The following is an 8211-nucleotide window of genomic DNA, read 5'->3' on the forward strand; positions in this document are numbered from 1 at the left end:
CCTCCTCCCCTGCATCTACTCCAACCACACGTTCATCTCCTCTACTCCACAGAAAGAGCTCTTGTCAATGTCCCCAGGGCCTTTATGCTCCCAAATCCACTGGGTATTTATTGGTCCTCATTCTTACTCAACTTTTCAGCAGCACTGGACACACAGGCTCTCGCACCTTGTTGCAGCACTTCTTCATTTAACATCTGTATAGACTCCACTCTTGATTCTTCTTCCACTTTTCCGGCCAATCCTCTTTAGCCTCATCTCATCATTCCAAATCTCTCAAAGTTATTATCTCCCAGAGCACTAGCCACACTCAATTGATATCCACACACAGTATCAAGGCTTTAAGTACCATCTATTTGCTGCTCATTTCCAAATTTATATTTCCAGCCTGTACCTCTCCCTTGACTTATACTCAATTGCCCACTCTGATGACTTTATCTCTTACCTCTTCTTCTCACCTTACCACGCTCCAGCTTCAATGGTCTGTTGCTTTCCCATGAACTCCCAAGTTTAACTGCACTTGGAGCCTTTGACTTTGCTGTTTCTGCTCTCTTGGAAGGCCCTTTCCTACATCTGTGCATGGCCGGCTCATTATCTTTCAGGACTGAATGAGTGAACAAACAAATTATTTGAAATATATGTTTCATAACTTTATATTTTCTCAATATTAGTCCTTTATTTAAATTATGTATTTGCTGTGTTGGGTCTTCATTGCTGCACGGGCTTTTCTCTAGTTGCCGTGAGCAGGGCCGCTTTCTAGTTGTGGTGCATGGGCTTCTCACTGCAGTGGCTTCTCTTGTTGTGGAGCGTGGGCTCAGGCTTCAGTTGCTGAGGCTTCAGGGCTCAGTAGTTGTGGTTTCCAGGCTCTGGAGCACAGGCTCTATAGTCGTGGTGCATGGGCTTAGCTGCTCTGTAGCACGCAGGATCTTCCTGGACCAGGGGTCAAACCCATGTCTCCCACATCGGCAGATTAATTCTTTACCACTGAGCCATCAGGGAAGTTCCTGTTTCATAACTTTAATAGTATTGTTATTAGCATCTTTTTTACTAGCCTATATCATGAATATAAAAATGAAGAGCATCTGTATATTCAAGATATAGGCTTGAGACCATTTTAATGATCTATTTAATACAACACAGAAATATAAAGAACAGTACAACAAATACTCAGGAACCTCCCATTCCTTATTAATTCAGTTGAACTCCCTTGGGCCCAACCCACAATGGACAAATTGTATGACAGAATTTGCTTTCAGTGACTAATTTACATGGTTAATTAAAATCAAATTAACAAGGACGAGTCAATACATCACCTATCCAGAAACAGTAACTGTATGGAAAAGGACATCTGATCCTTGCAGGGGCAAGAAGAAGAGAAGACTAAGGTGAGTCATGACAGGGGGAATGGTGGGTGCAAATATCTGGAGTGCTCTTCTGTGGGAAAGCAAGTGAGTTTCTGACTCATTCCAGAATGTCTATGCAAGGTTAGATGTTGGATGCAGTCCAATACCAGCATGCTTGCCGTAACTCTCAGGCAACTTCTGAATTTTTTGTTTGTTTGTTTGTTTATTTAGGAAATTTCTTCAGCCTCCCCCCTCCCCCAATTCACTTGACTCATTTTCTGTTTAGGGTCTAGAAGCTGGGCCTTGCAAACTTGACCCTTGGTCCAACCTTTGGTCTAGCAACTTCTTCCTTCACCATGACTGCATTTTCTTCCAGAAGGCTACCTCCAACCCTCTGGGCAAATAACTTGCTGGGTTTGCCAGGACTTGCCGTAGGACTTGGCCAAGGAAATCAAGTTGCAGGGGGTAGGTTTCAGCTCCACGAAGCAAAGGAGGTTGTCCTTCACTCTGTCCCTGGGCATGTGATAGAAGTGACCGGGAGCCACCTCTCCAAATGAAGGAAAGGGAGGCTCCTGAACTGGGGGTTCAGTAGGGGACTGAAGGCCAGCACCTCTTCCAAATCTAATCTCCCAAGGGCCCAAGAACTGATAACACAAAGAAGTCTAGGACTAACCAAGGATAGAACTCTTCATGTTGGTGTCCATTTTGTATTCCAGAAAACAGTGATGGTGTTCCAGATTTAATCATTTTGAGTCTGTTTCTTTAGCTCTAAATATCAGGAACATATGGGACTTCCCTAAATGTACTGTGAAGAACTTGCCTGTCAATGCTAGGGACACAGGAGATGCGGGTTTGATCCCTGGGTTGGGAAGATCCCCTGGAGGAGGGCATGGCAACCCATTCCAGATTCTTGCCTGTAGAATCCCATGTACAGAGGAGCCTGGTGGGCTACATTCCATGGGGTCACAAAGAGTCAGATGTGACTGGGCGCACATGTGTGCACTGTAGTTACATCCATGTTTTGTACATAAGTTAGTGGTCCAGGGACTTCCCTGGTAGTCCAGTGGCTAAGACGCTGCACTCCCAATGCAGGGGGCTTGAGTTCAATTCCCGGTCAGGGAACTAGATCCCACATGCTAAAACTAAGACCTAGTGCAGCCAAATAAATAAATAAATGATTTTAAAAAGAAAAAAAGTTAGTGGTCGAGTGGTTACAACCCCATGCTTCCAATGAGGGGGCCTGGTTTCAATCCCTAGTCCAGGAACTAAAATCCCACAGTGCAGCACCATGCCCCACCCCCCCCCCACCAAAATCAGGAAAAAATAAAAATGCTACATACCATGGGAGTTATTGTAAAAATTAAGAGATGTTTGCTTTGTAAATTATAAAGCACTTGAAAATTTAAACAGGTCTGACCTGACCAAATTGTTGACAGTGGTAACCTCCAATGAGTGGCCATGAATAAAATTCTTTGAATTTTTTTTCAGTGAACATGTATGGTTTGTTGTTGAATTGCTCAGTTGTGTCCAACTCTCTGCAATCCCATGGATTGCAGTATGCCAGGCTTCCCTGTCCTTCACCATCTTCTGGAGCTTGCTCAAACTCATGTTCATCGAGTCAGTGATGCCATCTAACCATCTTGTCCTCTGTCGTCCCCTTCTCTTCCTGCCTTCAAACTTTGCCAGCATCAGGGTCTTTTCTAATGAGTTGGTTCTTCACATCAGGTAGCCAAAGTATTGCAGTTTCAGCATCAGTCCTTCCAACGAATATTCAGGATTGATTCCCTTTAGGTTTGATCTCCTTGCAGTTCAAGGGACTCTAAAGAGTCTTCTCTGACACCACATGTATTGGAGAAGCATGTATTACATTTTCAATAAAAATTAAAGATTTTAAAATATTATATATAGTATATACTGATTATGTAATTACATATGAACCCATAAAAATGTTTCTATGAAGATATATATATCCTTTCAGTCTTTTTCTCCCTTTGGGATGATACTGATAGCCATCATGTTATAATATGAATTAACATCACTCCATGTTATTAATTGAGACTTCCCTGATGGCTCAGATGGTAAAGCGTCTGCGTGCAATGTGGGATACCCGGGTTCGATCCCTGGGTTGGGAAGATCCTCTGGAGAAGGAAATGGCAACCTACTCCAGTACCCTTGCCTGGAAAATCCCATGGACGGAGGAGCCTGGTGGGCTACAGTCCATGGGGTCGCAAAGAGTCGGAGACGACTGAGCGACTTCACTTTCCTTTCCTTTTCCATGCTATTAAACATTCTTTAATAGCATTCTATAATGATGTCCGTAGATTTATTTAACTAGTTCCTTATTGTCTGAGTTGACTCCAATTTTTCCATATTATAAACAATATTGTGATGAATATTCTTGTGTCTATTTCTGATTATTCCCTTAGGATGGCTTCTTTTGACTTTAAAAAATGCACAATGTGAATATTGTGAGTTAAGTTTTATTTGAGGCAAAATGGGGACTGCAGCCCAGGATATAGCACCTCAGATACCTTAGAAACTGCTCCAAAGAAGCAGGGGAAGGTCAAGATATAGGTGATTTGGGGAAGATGGAGTACATGCAATCAAGCACATATTTTTGCAGAAGGTTTCTGCTAGTCACAAGGAGCAATCATCACCAGGAAGGATTTTAGTGTTCTTCTAGATGTGAAGAGATATAAGAATTGGGCTCATAAAATCAGCTCCTGAAAATAACTAACTATCTGAAGACCTGTTTTGCCAGTCCCCGCCCCTACCTCAGTACAGAGTGCCTCATTTCTGCTCTCCACCCTCAACTCCTTTCAGGGTATGCTGAAAATCAACAGCTCTAGCAGCACATGACCTAATCCTTGTAGAGGTAGATGGCAAGTGTCAATTTGCAGTTGACACCACTTTCTAGAAGTAGAATTGCAGGGTCAAAGGGAAAGCTTGTTTTCCAGGCTTCTGATCCTGTTCCCAAAAAGCCTTGCAGAAAGATGATAGCGGTTATGTTTCTGCCAGCAGCACACTGTCCAACGAATGGAAACAATGAAAATGCAAGATAAGTGACAGCGGCTGGATGGTTTCTCTGGTGGATGACCCAGGAAACACTGAGTTGAGGAGGGAGATTCGCCAACTGGTTCAGACCCTGTAGGGGAGTCTTACTCAACTACAGCCTTGTCATTCATCAACTACTTGAAGCCTCTATGGTTCATTTCCCCAGTGAGAAGCCCATTTGGTCAGACACACCATCTCCACTGTGGCACCAACTGGCATTATCAGGAGAGGAGACAGTCCCTCCAGTTCACCCAGGCCCACCTTCTTAGAGCCAAGTTGATAGAGTGAACTGGTGGCCTAGTCAGCCTGGCCAGCTTTCTGCACGGCTCGAGGCTAGAATTAGCCTCTTTACTGCTGGCCTCACTGTCCTTCACCTTCAGACTGTCTGAAAATTGGCTGTGGATCAGGCCTTGCAAGGAAGAAGCAGCCCAGCCCTTTCCCCTTTCCTTGTGGATCCTCCCTAAACCCCAACCTCGCTTGAGGTTTTTATGAAACTGGGCTCAGTCTCACTGGCAGTAGGAACAAGCTCAGCACTTTCTTATTTCCATCCCCCCTGCCCCCACCACCCAAGAGCCCAAGACCTGAAGGAAATGAATAAAAATTCTTCTCATGCTTTCAAGTATTTCTTGTTGCTGCTGTTGTTATCAGAAGTCAAATCTGAAGTGGGGAGGAAGGGAGGTCTTGGGAAGTTTTTGACCTCTTATTTCTTCAATAGGTTTTGGTTCTCAGCTTATACTATAAAGCTTTGACATTTTCAAGCTAAACAAGAGATAATGTGGTGGGAGTGGGGTGATTTGTGTTGGGAAGAAAGTATAATTTCTGGATAAGAGAGAGATATAAAACTTCTATGGGTAAGTGAAGAAGACCACAGGACTCAATATTCTAGGAGTCTTCACACTGTTCTTCATTAATAGCCCCAAAGTGGAAGAATCCCCATATCTATCCACAGTAGAGTAGATAAATAAACTGTGGTATATTCATGCAATAGAATACTATACAGCAACAAAAAAGAGCACATTCTATGTACACAGAATATGGATGGCTCTCAAACATATAATGCCAGGTGAAAGAAGTCTGATCCAGAAGAATATACATCATATGACCCCATTTATACCAAATTAAATAATAAGCCAGATGTAACTGTAGTGTTTAGAAATGCCTATTGGGTAATACATTACTAAGAAAAGTAATAAGTGATTTTCATTAAAGATATCATCAAGATAGTAGTGACCTCTGGTAGAACAGAGGGAGGTTGGGAGGGAGCATGAAGGGGCTTCTGGGTGCTGGTGATGAGCTATTAATGCTTTTTTTTTTATTGAGGTATAGTTGATATACAATCTTTATGTTTCAGGTATACAACATAGTGATTCACAATTTTTAAAGGTTACATTTCACTTTAGTTGTTATAAAACTTTGGCTATATTCTTCCTGTTGGATAATATATCTTTATAGCTTATTTATGGTGATAAGCTATTTCTTGACCTGGGAGGTAGTTTTATGGATTTTTACTTTATAATAATTTTTTAGGCTTGCATTCTATGTTTTGCTCATTTTTAGGTATATCTGTTGTTTTTCACAATTTGAAAAGTGTGTTTGTTGGTTTTCTGTCTGTGTATACTTAGAAAGATTATGGGTTGCTATTTACTGAGGTCAGGCACTAGTTGATGCAAACATTCTTTGTGACGTATTTCAAGGACCCCTCTGAGGCCACACTTGTTAGACTGCTCTGGTGAAGGACTATTAGGACTGTGTGATACAGCAGAAAAAGGAGAGCAACCCAACTGCTGAGTCACAAAGCTGTTGACATTCTCACCTCTTCTACCTTCTCAAAAGCTAGAGCAGCGGGAATCATGAAAGAATCATTCCTGTGTAAAAGGTGGAGGATAATCTATTAGAAAGGAATGAAATCAAATAGACCAGAGTTACAACTTGTCCAAGGCTGAGAGATCTCTAAAACAGCAAAATAATCCCTTCTTTTAGGGCTTTGGGAAAGGATATGTGAGCTGATTGGTAGAGAGCCTGACACATGAAGATGACAAACGGTAGAAGTGTTATCCTCATTTTATTCAAGAAGATACAGAGCCCGGGTCTGGCTGGGACTTGCCCAAGGTCACCCAGTAACAAGGGGAGGACTAGAGAGTCAAGCCTGGGCATTTCCCTTCTGGAACCCAAGGCACACACCTCCCCTACCTCTCCCATCGCTAGCTGTGTTGTAATGGAAGTTTCCTCTGGGAGCTCAGGGGAGGAAGCAGGTACATGGGAAGCCTTGTCACAGAGGATGTGACTTTTGAGCTGACCCTTGAAGAAGATGAAGGATATGTCAGGCAGATGAAAGAGCACAGATGAGTCTAGGCGGCATAACAATTTGTAGAATCACAGGGAAAAGGTGGGTGATTAAGTTGCTGAACTACCCTAAATGTTAAATACTACACATATGGGGGTGAAGGTAAGAAGAGTTGCCTTGTTAATCAACAACAATCCAATGTAAAATGAAAAGCTTAAAGATAAAAGGATAACTGCCTTGCTTATTTCAAAGTGTTATTCCAAGGATTGAAGGAGAGTATATTTGAAAGTTCCTTATAAATTATTCAGAATCACACAAATGTAAGATGGTGTATGCACACAGCTGTGTGCATGTGTGTGCATGCACATGTATACTCCAGGGAAAATTTTAAACTTGGCTCATGTCTGTGGGTAAAAACAGAAATCATGACCTCACCTTTTGCCCTATGGAGACCACTCCCAAGCCTGGAGCATGGGGTGCTAAAGGAAATTTCCTGAAAGATAGCACATCCAGTGAAGCCTGGAGTAAATATATATATAACATATATATATATATATGACTTTGGTCAGGTTACCTAAGATCTTCCCATCTGTAGGCCAGATGTTGGTAGTTAGAATCTATTGTTAATAAGCATTGTATTTAAAATACATATATTTTATTTTTATTCATTTAAGTATCTTACTGCCTTGGGTCTTAGTTATAGTGCTCAGGATCTTTAGTTACAGTATGGGAACTCTTAGATCCTCCTTAGCATGGAGGATCTAGTTCCCTGGCCAGGAATCAAACCCGGGACCCCTGAATTGGGATCACATAGTCTTAGCCACTGGACCACCAGGGAAGTCCCAAGCATGGAATTAACACAAACTTCAGGATGTCTAGTATCTGTTGGCAGCACATTTCAGAGGGCAAAGTTGAGCTCATATTCTATGAAAACTCTTTGAACAAAGGATTGACATTATTAGCAAAATCATCCACATGCTCCCTGGCATTTTGTGATCCTCTCAAAGTGTTGATAGCTAACACTTCTTCTGTGCTTACTATGAGTCAGATATTTTTATTAGTACTTTATGTGATTTCTTACTATTAGATTAATAAGTATAAAAATATTGTTAATAATCACAACAATCCTGTAAGATACGCTACTTTGCTCACCTCCATTTTACAGGGTAAAATGGGGAGATCTTAGGTAATCTGACCAAGGTTACATAGCTAGGACAAGGTGGAATTTGAACCCAGGCAGGTCTGATCCTAGAGTCCACGTGCTTATCCATGTCCCTCCTCTATCTTCAGTCTGGTTAATTTATCAATAACAGTGACCATTTACAGGAAGGGACTGATTATTTACTTTATCTTTTTCAAATCCAGCCTAGAATCTCTACACTTCTTAAAGTCATTACCAATTGGTAAACTCATTACCAATTTTGAATTCAATACGACACAAAGAATACAGATGAACATCACCAGTATTTCTGAGAGGCATTTCCGAAAGTTTATTTACTTGTTCAAAGTTTTGAGAGTTTCGAAAGGTATAAT

The 8211-nt window shown here is 41.7% G+C and overlaps 1 non-coding gene across 1 annotated transcript; it reads left to right on the forward strand.

Annotated features, from left to right (window-relative positions):
- The first annotated feature begins 2389 nt into the window (after window positions 1-2389).
- On the forward strand, window positions 2390-2462 carry TRNAG-CCC (transfer RNA glycine (anticodon CCC)). The gene has a single exon. It is a non-coding gene; the product is annotated as a tRNA-Gly (tRNA).
- The last annotated feature ends 5749 nt before the right edge of the window (window positions 2463-8211 follow it).

The sequence above is a fragment of the Muntiacus reevesi genome, chromosome 8 (assembly GCF_963930625.1).
Source record: "Muntiacus reevesi chromosome 8, mMunRee1.1, whole genome shotgun sequence".
NCBI lineage: Eukaryota > Metazoa > Chordata > Mammalia > Artiodactyla > Cervidae > Muntiacus > Muntiacus reevesi.